At 42.9% G+C, this 10,714-nt stretch overlaps 1 long non-coding RNA gene across 1 annotated transcript; it reads left to right on the forward strand.

Annotated features, from left to right (window-relative positions):
• The first annotated feature begins 8,052 nt into the window (after positions 1-8,052).
• On the forward strand, positions 8,053-9,564 carry LOC106531123 (uncharacterized). Its single transcript, XR_001311866.1, has 3 exons — positions 8,053-8,200; positions 8,295-8,506; positions 9,156-9,564. It is a non-coding gene; the product is annotated as an uncharacterized LOC106531123 (long non-coding RNA).
• The last annotated feature ends 1,150 nt before the right edge of the window (positions 9,565-10,714 follow it).

Genomic DNA, 10,714 nt, shown 5'->3' on the forward strand with positions numbered 1-10,714 from the left:
TAGATGTACAGATGTTTAGATGTGTAGATGTACAGATGTTTAGATGTGTAGATGTACAGATGTTTAGATGTGTAGATGTACAGATGTTTAGATGTGTAGATGTACAGATGTTTAGATGTGTAGATGTACAGATGTGTAGATGTACAGATGTGAAGATGTACAGATGTGTAGATGTACAGATGTGTAGATGTACAGATGTTTAGATGTGTAGATGTTTAGATGTACAGATGTTTAGATGTGCAGATGTTTAGATGTACACATGTTTAGATGTACAGATGTGTAGATGTACAGATGTTTAGATGTACACATGTTTAGATGTGTAGATGTACACATGTTTAGATGTGTAGATGTACACATGTTTAGATGTACAGATGTTTAGATGTACACATGTTTAGATGTACAGATGTATAGATGTGCAGCTGTGTAGATGTACAGATACTGTATCTGGATCCGATGTCCAACGTCAACCTCACTAGACAAAGATTGACACACAGGAACACACATGGAAACTTTATCATCTACCTTTTAAATAATAAAAGTGAACAAAATTTGAAATGTTACAGCTTATCATCCAGGGTATAACGTTATAAAATATTTCAAACCTGACCCCTCCTGTGTGACCCGAACTTTTAACCTTTCCTTCTTTTGCAGCTTTTATAATTAATATTAATGTAAATCAGTATTTAATTTAAAGAAGAAAGCATTTGAAAGCTTTAAAGTCAGATGAAAGAGAAGTTAATCTGTGTGAACTCTGACACATGAAAGCCGAACACACGAGGCTGTGCTTGTAGCATCCTGACAAGCTAAAGTTCAGCAGGTTGGATTCTGATCTGATTCCAGAAAGCTGAGCGAGGAGATTGAGCTCGGTCAGCTGCAGGAACTGTGAGGACTGAGACAAGCTGAGCTTGATTTCCAGGACTGTAGTGATTAGAAGGGATGATGTCGTAATCATCTTCCTCCCTGGGATTCATTATGCAGCCAGTAGAGACTAATGAGTGCGTCCACAGCTTTGAAGCTCACTTTAATCAGAGAGCTGAAGACYATCACCAAGCAACAGGAACTCACACACATCTCAGGTGGGTTCACGCTGACGGTGGATGAAGAGATGTTGACTGCAGAGGACAGACACTTGTCCCTGTCTCAGACTGTTATCATTCAGCCTGAGGGTCAGATCAGGTTTAAACTCACAGAACAACCTGGAACAGGTGCAGGTTCCAGCACTTTTTCTAAAGCATCTGTTTCTCAGCTTCTTCACAGGTTGACTTGTTAACTTTGGGAACTGTTGTAAAAGATGTTTTCAGTCCTGTTTTGCAGTTTTAAAAATGAAGAATGGTACCTGTTTTCTGCAGAATCGTTAACATGGTGAAGGGGCTTGAGCACGCTCGTGATCTGGGGGACTATGTTGTCTGGGGCATTATCCCCTGGTAGGGTCTTCCATGGCAAACAGGCTTTAGGGGAGTGGTCAGACTTAGAGCCCCTTGATGAATAGAACARCATTTGAATTGGGAAACCTCACCCTAAAAATSGAAACTGGGGCACCTCCTTGGAGCCAGGTCTGGGGTGGGAGCTCAAGATGAGAGCCTTGTGGTTGACCTCCACATAGACCCACTACCTGGAGGSAGGACCATCATGACTCGGTGCAATCAATGCCAGGCATCAGGTGAASGAAGGTCCTTGCATAGACTAGTTCTAGGGACGTGGAAGATAACTTCACGTATGGGTAARGACCCAGTGCTTGTGTTTGAGGTTAAAGATAAACAACTTTGATTCACAGCTTAGGCTCTGGAACCCAAATTTTAAAGAGAGTCTGGGCTACAGCAAAGAGGATCACAGCTTTGGTGGTTGCAGATGCAAAAACTCGAGCATGGGAGGAATTTGTGAAGGCCGTGGAAAAGGAGTTTCTGTTGGCCTGGAGAAGTTTCTGGCAAATAGTTCAGTGACTCAGAAAAGGAAAACATTTCTTGTCCCAGGCTGTACTCGGTTTAAGTGCGGAGATGATGACCTGGACTGACCTGGACTGAGGATATTGTTGTTGAGGATCTCCTCAATCCACTCCCATGTCCACCTTTGAGGAGGCAGAGTCAGATGACTCGAGGTAAGACGAGTCCATTACCATGACCGAGGTCACCAATGTAGTTAAAAAGCTCCTCGGTGGCAGACACCAGCGGTGGACGAGATGTACTCCGAGGGGCTAAAGGCTCTGGATGTTGTGGTGCTGTCATAGTTGACATGTCTCTTCAGCATCACATGAAGGACTGAATGTCCTGTGGCATGGCAGACCGGGTTGGTGGTTACCCTTTATAAAAAGAGGGAGTGTGTTCGGGATCACATTTCTTACCCTCCCTGGGAAAGTTTACTCCAGGGTGTTAGAAGGGAGGCTCTGATCAATCATCAAGCCTCTGATTCAAGAGGAGCAGTGTGGCTACAGTTCTGATCCTGGAAAAGTGGATCGGATCTTTACCTGCGGGTTGGACTCCACCAAGGCTGTCCCTTGTCTCCAATCCTGTTTGTAGTGTTTATGGACAGGAGGGTGTCTGGTTTGAGAACCGCAGGGTCTCATCTCTGATGTATACAAATGATGTGGTTTTGTTGGCATCTTCGGACCAAGACCTTCAGCGTGTACCGGGGTGGTTCGCAGCAGAGTGTGAAGCGGCTGGGATGAGAGTCAGTTCCTCTAAGTCTGAGGCCATGGTTCTCGACTGGAAAGGGGTGGAATGCCCCCTTCGGGTCGGGGGAGAGTCTCTGCCTCGAGTAGAGGAGTTTAAGTATCTGGGTGTCTTGTTCATCACTGATGGTAGGAAGGAGACGGATTGATGAATTGGGGCCTTGTCCACAGTAAAAAGTGTGTTGCTTTGATTGGTCGTGGAGAAGAAAGAGCTGAGCCAAAATGCAAAGCTCTTGACTTACTGGTCTATCTACATTCCAACCCTCATTTATAGTCATGAGGTGTGGATCATGATTGAAAGAACAAGATCCTGGAACAGTGGACTAGATCTTTACCTGTGGGTTGGACTYCACCAAGGCTGTCCCTTGTCTCCGATCCTGTTTGTAGTGTTTATAGACAGGATCTCAAGGTGCAGTCGTGGACAGGAGGGTGTCTGGTTTGGGAATCCCAGGGTCTCATCTCTGCTGTATGCAGATGATGTGGTTCTGTTGGTGTCTTCGGACCAAGACACCAACAGAAGCCATGGTTCTCGACTGGAAAAGGGTGGAATGCCCCTTCCAGGTTGGAGGAAMGTCTCTGCCTCAAGTGGAAGAGTTTAAGCTTCTGGGTGTCTTGTTCACGAGTGATGGTAAGATGGAGATGGATCGATGAATTGGGGCCTTGTCCACAGTAATAAGTGTGTTGCTTTGATTGGTCGTGGAGAAGAAAGAGCTGAGTCAAAATGCAAAGCTCTTGATTTCCTGGTTTATTTACATTCCAACCCTAATTTATAATCATGAGGTGTGGATCATGACCGAAAGAACAAAATCCTGGATACAAGCGGTCAACTGAGCTTTTTTCATAGGGTGGCTGGGTTCAGCCTTAGAGAGAGAATGAGGAGCCCCATCATCCGTGGGGAGCTCGGAGTCACTTGAGGTAGTTCATCTGATAGGATGCCTCCTAGAGGTGTTCTGGACACGTCCCACTGGTAGAAGACCCCGGGGAAAATTCATTACTCACTGGAGGGATCCCCATGGTGAAGCATGGTGGTAGCGGCATCATGATGTGGGGTTGTTCTCCAGGAGCAGAGAGACTAGTCAGGGTTAAAGTACAAAAATGTCCTCAGTGAGTCTCACCTTCGTACGCAACAACCKAAAGCTCAGAGAAGAGGGGCAACTCTTCTTATCAGTCTGTTGTTGAGAGCGTCATCTCTGCTGCCATCATCTGTTGGGGCAGCAGTGTCGGAGCCAGGGACCTGAAAAGACTAAACAACCTGATAAAGAAGGCTGGTTCTGTTCTGGGGACGACTGTGGAATCTCTGGAGATGATGGTGGAAAGAAGGATTTTACATAAAATCAAGAATATTGTGGACAACCCTGACCATCCTCTTCATCAGACTGTCATAGAAAGACAAAGTGTCTTCAGTTGGAGCTTCTTCAGTTTGGTTGTAATACAGAGTTGTTCCCAAGGGACAACTTAAAATAACCATAAACAGTAGAAGAAAGAACTAATCTAGTTATTCTTTATTGTCTTTATTGTTACCTGGTTTAATCTTTTTCTTTGATTCTTCCTGTTATTGAGCTCCTTTTCTCAGGAAAAGTGACAGATTGTTCTATTTGGATAAAAATCCAATTTGCAGCCTTTTTCTCACACTGGATCCAAACAGTTTCAGAAACTGTGATGTTGCTCACTAAAGGCTGCTGTGATGAAGAGAGGCAACAGAATTCTGTTTAATCTGGATTACAACTCTGACAGRCAAACCTGATGGCTGTATTCTCATTAGGCAGATTTTAAAAGGTTTAAAAAAAACCCAACCTTCTGCTGTTTGTTATGCTGCAGCAGTCATCAGCACATGGTGTACAAAGGTGAAAGCAAACAGAGCTTTTTATCAGCTCTATTACCTGATAAACACACCACTTACATACTCAGATATTTATTTCACTAATGGCTCATTTTGACTGAGACTAAATCTGAGCAAAACTGTTCAACCTACAAATGGTGAAAAATAAAAAGTGCACTGCTCCTTTTCTGAGTATCAGCTTTGAGGTCTGCTCCTGAAGGTCACAGTTTATTAGATTCATCTTTGATCTGTTTAAATGTGACCACTGATATCTAAAACTGGATCGGTACTATCATGTACATTTGTATAAAGAGGGCCACCATTACTATGTGATGATTGTGTAACAATGCTGTGTTTATACTGTAGATTACAGCTTTATTCCACCATTTTGTGTCTTTACAACCCATCAGTGCAAGTTTTTCATTATCACGTGAATGTACAATGTCCAGTTACACACAATGGTGACATTTATTTATCTATGAATGTTTTTATCAGCCAACACTAAAAAAAATATATGTTTAAAGTAGTGATGTCTAAGGCTCATCTGACCCATGTTTTTTCATATTTCATAGTTTGCACATTGATTATGACACAGTTACTTCCAGTTAGTCTGATACATTGTCCCCCAGCTTCAGCTATTTATCAGGTACATTGTGCTACGAAACTTGGATATAAATAATTTTAAAGTGTAATTTTTAAAACGTTTCTGGTAAAAAAGTAATACTAAGTACGTCCGTCCATCCGTTCGTCTGTCCGTTTTCTTCCTCTTATCCAGGGTCAGGTCTCGGGGGCAGCAGCCTCAAGAGAGAACCAGACTTCCCTCTCTCCAGACACTTGGACCAGCTCCTCTGGGGAAATCCCAAGGTGTTCCCAGACCAGCTGAGAAACATAGTCCCTCCAGCGTGTCCTGGGTCTTCCTCTGGGTCTCCTCCCAGTGGGACGTGTCCAGAACACCTCACCAGGGACGAGTCCAGGAGGCATCCTAACCAGATGAACCACCTCAACTGGCTCCTCTGGACGTGGAGGAGCAGCGGCTCTACTCTGAGTCCCTCCTGGATGACTGAGCTTAGCAGCCTCATTTTGGCTGCTTGTATCTGTGATCTCATTCTTTCAGTCACTACCAAAAGCTCCTGACCATAGATGAGGGTAGGAACGTAGACATAGATGTAGACAGACCAGTACAACACCCACATCACTGCAGACGCAGCACCAATCCACCTGTCGATCTCCTGCTCCATTCTTCCCTCATTCATGAACAAGACCCTGAGATACTTAAAGTCCTCCACTTGGGACAGGACCTCCTCCCCGACCCGGAGGCAGCACCCTACCAGTTTTTGGCTCAAGACCATGGTCTTGGATTTGAGGACACTGATCCTCATCCCGGCTGCTTCACACTCAGCTGTGAACCGCTCCAGTGAGAGCTGGAGATCAGGATCTGATGAAGCCAATAGGACCACATCATCCACAAAAAGCAGAGAAGTGATCCTAAGGTCACCAAAAAGGATYCCCACAACACCTTGGCTGCACCTAGAAATTCTGTCCATAAAAGTTATGAACAGAATCGGTGACAAAGGTCAACCTTGGTGGAGTCCAACTCTCACTGGAAACAAGTCCAACTTACTACCGGCAATGTGGACCAAGCTCTGGCACCAGTCGTACAGAGACCTAACAGCCCGTATCAATGGGCCTGGTACCCCATACTCCCAGAGCCTTAAGGAACTCCAGTTGAATCTCATCCACCCCTGAGGCCTTGCCACCAAGGAACGTTTCAACCACCTCTGTGACGTCAGCACCAGAGATTGAAGAGTCTGACCCAGGGTCGCCGGGCTCTTCTTCCTCGTTGCTGGTGGGATTGAGGAGGTCTTTGAAGTATTCCTTTGCCTCAGACTGGCAACCTTGTGACCACTGCTCATGGCAGCCTCTTCAGCAACTGAGGCATGGAACACAGCCCACTCCAACCCGACGTCCATCTCCTTGGCTGGCGACTGAATTCAACTGAACTTAATCAAATCTAATCAAACTGAATTGAGTGCCCATCACCTGTCAGGTCATCTTTTGATTGGCTAGTCTGCTCAGTGTCCAGGATGCAGTTGGTGCCTCTCTGCTTTAGCTCAGCCTTCACTGGTACCTACAGTCTCAACACCAGTAAGCCTCATAATCCTCAAGACAGACAACGAAAAACTGTTGACCATGTCCACCATACTGTGGACACTTTCTCCTGCTCAGAGATGTAACTTCTCTGGTCTGCTGGACTCAGCTCTAACCCAGTTTCATTCCCAGGTGTTGGAGGAGGTATTGCCCTCTTATCCCACATGCCATGTTATTTGGTGGTTCCTGTCAGAGAAGTGTAATATCAGCAGGTATAAGTCCTGGCCTCTCAGCCCGGCTCTTTTTACAGCTGGTGCAGAAACGTCTGCTTCTCAATGCCTCAAAAACTGATGCTCAGAGTGAAGAGGGACAAATGGTCTGAACTTAGACAGCACCTAATCAGGTCCTGTCGGACTTCAGAGCTCTTTTCTGATTTTTTTTTGTTTCCGCTCTCGGAGGAGTAAGGCACTTTTTCCTTCTCTCCTGCCCTTCCTTCTCTTCCCTGCTTTGCTGCTTGGAGCCTTCTCTACATTTTTCATCCAAAACTAGAAATTATGGATATTTTTATTTTTATGGATTTGGTTAGCTGGTCTCTYAATAAAATTTTTGGAACAAAGTTTATTTTTCTTCTTCCATGGGAGGACATGTCAAAGGTGGGACCTCTGTTCTCCTCTGTTCTGGATATATATTTGGACTCCGATCACTGGATTCTACAGATTGGCTTGGTGGTCTCCTGGTGTYCTACAAAACAGCGTCGATGGCTTTTCATCTCCTGACTGACTGACTAATTTGATGGATGACCGTAATCTATCAGAACTCGGACATTTTGCTTTGAGCGAGCTGGACTTGGGTCTGCAAGCGGTGCTATTGAGGGTCACGGGCCAGCTGTGGTTCCTGGACTTTGCTGGCCAGATGGAATTGATCTTGGAAAAGCTGATAGATCAGCTCGGCGGAATTTGTCCACACTATTTGTCTGATTGGATTCACCACCTTGAGAGTACCAGCAGACACTGAAGCAGATGGAATATTGTTATCGTCTGCCTGTCTCTTCTGTTCCCAAAACAACTGATTACAGAATCTGGATCTCCCCGACAACAGCCTTGAGCTGTTGACTAAATTCTTCTTGGCTGGATTATGTCGATAAGGCTCTACCCCCCCCCCCCCCCCTCCTCTCAACTGTCTGATCTGGCTCCTGAGGAAGCTGAGGCCACACAGAATGAACAGTTCCATCAATATTCTGAACTATGGCTGCGCTGTTTTTGGGGACTGGATTCTTCCCCCCACCTAAACTCACTTACTCCTCTGGCTAATAAATCTGCCTTATGCAGAGGTTTTTCATAAACACCATAGTGTGTCACACTGTTGATAAATGATGTTTTTGATTTTTTTCCACATTTTCCCTCGTGGTTTTTAGTTTTTCTGTTTTTAATTTAACGCAACTGTGTTTGCTGCATGACCTGTCTTAACTGCCCCCCTCCTTCCCTGAATGTACAGCACCTTGTGAATTTATTTCTGTCAAAGGTGCTATATAAATAAAACTTTACTTACTTACTTACTCCTCACACTTCACACAATGAAGATGGTGAGCTACACTGTAGCCACAGCTGCCCTGGGGCACACTGACACAGGTGAGACTGCCATGTTGTTGTTATTGTGTGCTCATAGTGTGTAGTTGTTATTGTGTGTTGGTGTAAATTTAACTGCTGGTTTATTTCTGCTCAGATTTGAATCATCCTCTCAGAGTGGGCTGATCAKTTTCAGGATGAATTCCTTCAGACTTCGTTTCACAAGATGTCAAAAGAAGAGGAGTCTGATGCTTGTTTCCATGGCAACAAGAAGCAGGTCCTTGATGACATCACAGATTCCTCCTCATCCTCCTCCGCCTGGATCAAGACATCCTCTCTCTCCACAGGAGCAGCTCAKGCTGTGGACAGGTGTGTGTGTCTCTGACCTGTTGGTCCACTTCATTAAACATGTTACAGAACATTTATTATTTATAAACAGTTAAACTCATTTCTGAACATCAGATCATTTTTCAATCTGTGCAGTTTTCAACCACACTGTAAAAACTGTCCATTAACCAAGTTTTAAAATCTTATATCCAACCAAAAATATGTTTTTGATCTTGTTTTGAGACTGATTTACTAAGAACTGATTGTGTAAGAATAATCTTGTTTTCAGAATGTGTAAGATTATTTGTCTTGTTAGTCTGTAAATTTGACTCAGATTAAGTAAAACATTTGTGCGAATGGAGTAAGAAAATTTTACTTGGTAAGATTCTTGAAATAGGAAAAACTGAGTCAAATCAAGTTTTTCAAGATTTTAATAATGTTTKTGTGGAAGCAACTCTGCATGTAAGAATATAACTGAACTGTAGATCAGTTTTATTTATTTACTGTTAAAGATTATGTCTTAAAGTTCAGACATTAAGTCAGATAATTAAATCTTTGTAAAGTTAAATCAAAATCACTTAAATTGAATTTAATTCAGTTTATTTACAGGACAAAAAGTCACAACTTATCTCACAGCAGCAGTTGGTAATAATCATAATGAAATAAGGCTTGTGCTGAATGTTTACTGCAGTCTGGGAGCAAACAGCTCCAGTATGGACCAGTAAGATCTGCAGGATGAGGAGCTCACACACTGAATCATCTGCCAACATTTCCCACAATGCAACGCTCTGCCCTCAGGCTGCCCACCAGTGGAAACAATAAACAGGAGGAAGTGGATGATCTGAGCATGAAGCAGCTCTGCTGCCCTCCTGAGGAGAAGGATCAGAACTGTCCTCATGTCCATCAGCTGCTACAAAATAAAAGACTTTCACAATCACTTTATATCGTTTCCCTGCAAACTTGATGACTTTTTCACCTGTTTTTCTGTTTTCTTCACCTGATTCCAGATGTTCTTAATCCTCCACACCAGGGCTATTCAACTGGCGGCCCGTGGGCCACATTCGGCCCGCGAGTGACCAACATTCGGCCCACCAATTGGTTCATTAATCTCTTAAGCCCAAACCCCTGGTTTTCTACTTTAATTATTTTAAGTTCTTTTAGTTAAACATAGAAATGTTTAATATCTACAGAAATGTCAGAATCTTGGCTAGAAGCTGTTAAACATTTCAATGCACACTCAAGACAGTTAAAACTACAAGCAGCTGAAGATATGATGAAAATAAAATTGGTTTAAAAATTTGGCAAGTCAGAGATGTTAAAATATTTTTGTCAAATAGGAGGCAGAATGTGTTCGTTTTGTTTCTGATATTGTTTAATTATCACTACTTTTATAGGGTTCTGTATGTTGTATTCATGATTAAATACTAAATAATAGCTGATTAGTCTCCATAGATGATTGTACATGTTAGCTTTGTGGAGACCTAATAGAGTGCTGTGTGAATGGATAAATGAGGACACAGATTGTAGTGTGAAGAGTTTTGAGTGTCCAGGTTGCGTAGAAAGATGCTATACAAGTATAGTCCATTTACCATTAAATACATTATAAACTGTTTCAAAAGTAACAGATCTTTGTAATACTTGGTTTATTTATTTATTTTTTCTCCAACCACTTCAGTCGAAAACAGAACTTAATATTAATTATATTATTAATATTACATCATCAGTGACTTTGTAATACACTGGACATATGAATAAATTATAATGGCAGTCAATGGAGCCTTGTATCGGCCCAATACTGCCCCCTGCTGCATCTACACAATATGGTACTGCACCATAGTTTTATGATATTTAAACTCAGTAGTTCAGTGATTACAATATTAATATGATTGTATTTTGATGTTTTACTGTAATACTGTCTTTACGCTTTCCTATTGCTGTAATATATTGCACTTAAGTGTCAATAATTGCATTGGCAAGGTAAACTTTTTCTGTATACATCCTCTGCCACATCTCCTATAGTCTCATGATGAGCACTGTGGGCTTTCATGTGGGAGATCAGGGTTCAAATCCAGCTACTGCAACTTTAACAAAAATCTCTGCAAACTTCATATTGTCACACAATTACCTTAATTACATACACTGGCTGATGTGACAGGCACAAGCTGGCATAGAAAACACATTTGAACTTGGTTAAAGTTCATTCTGCAAGTCCAATGCTGCAGGCAAAGCCATGCTGCAATAACATGCTAC

Source organism: Austrofundulus limnaeus, unplaced genomic scaffold, assembly GCF_001266775.1.
Source record: "Austrofundulus limnaeus strain Quisiro unplaced genomic scaffold, Austrofundulus_limnaeus-1.0 Scaffold599, whole genome shotgun sequence".
Lineage (NCBI taxonomy): Eukaryota > Metazoa > Chordata > Actinopteri > Cyprinodontiformes > Rivulidae > Austrofundulus > Austrofundulus limnaeus.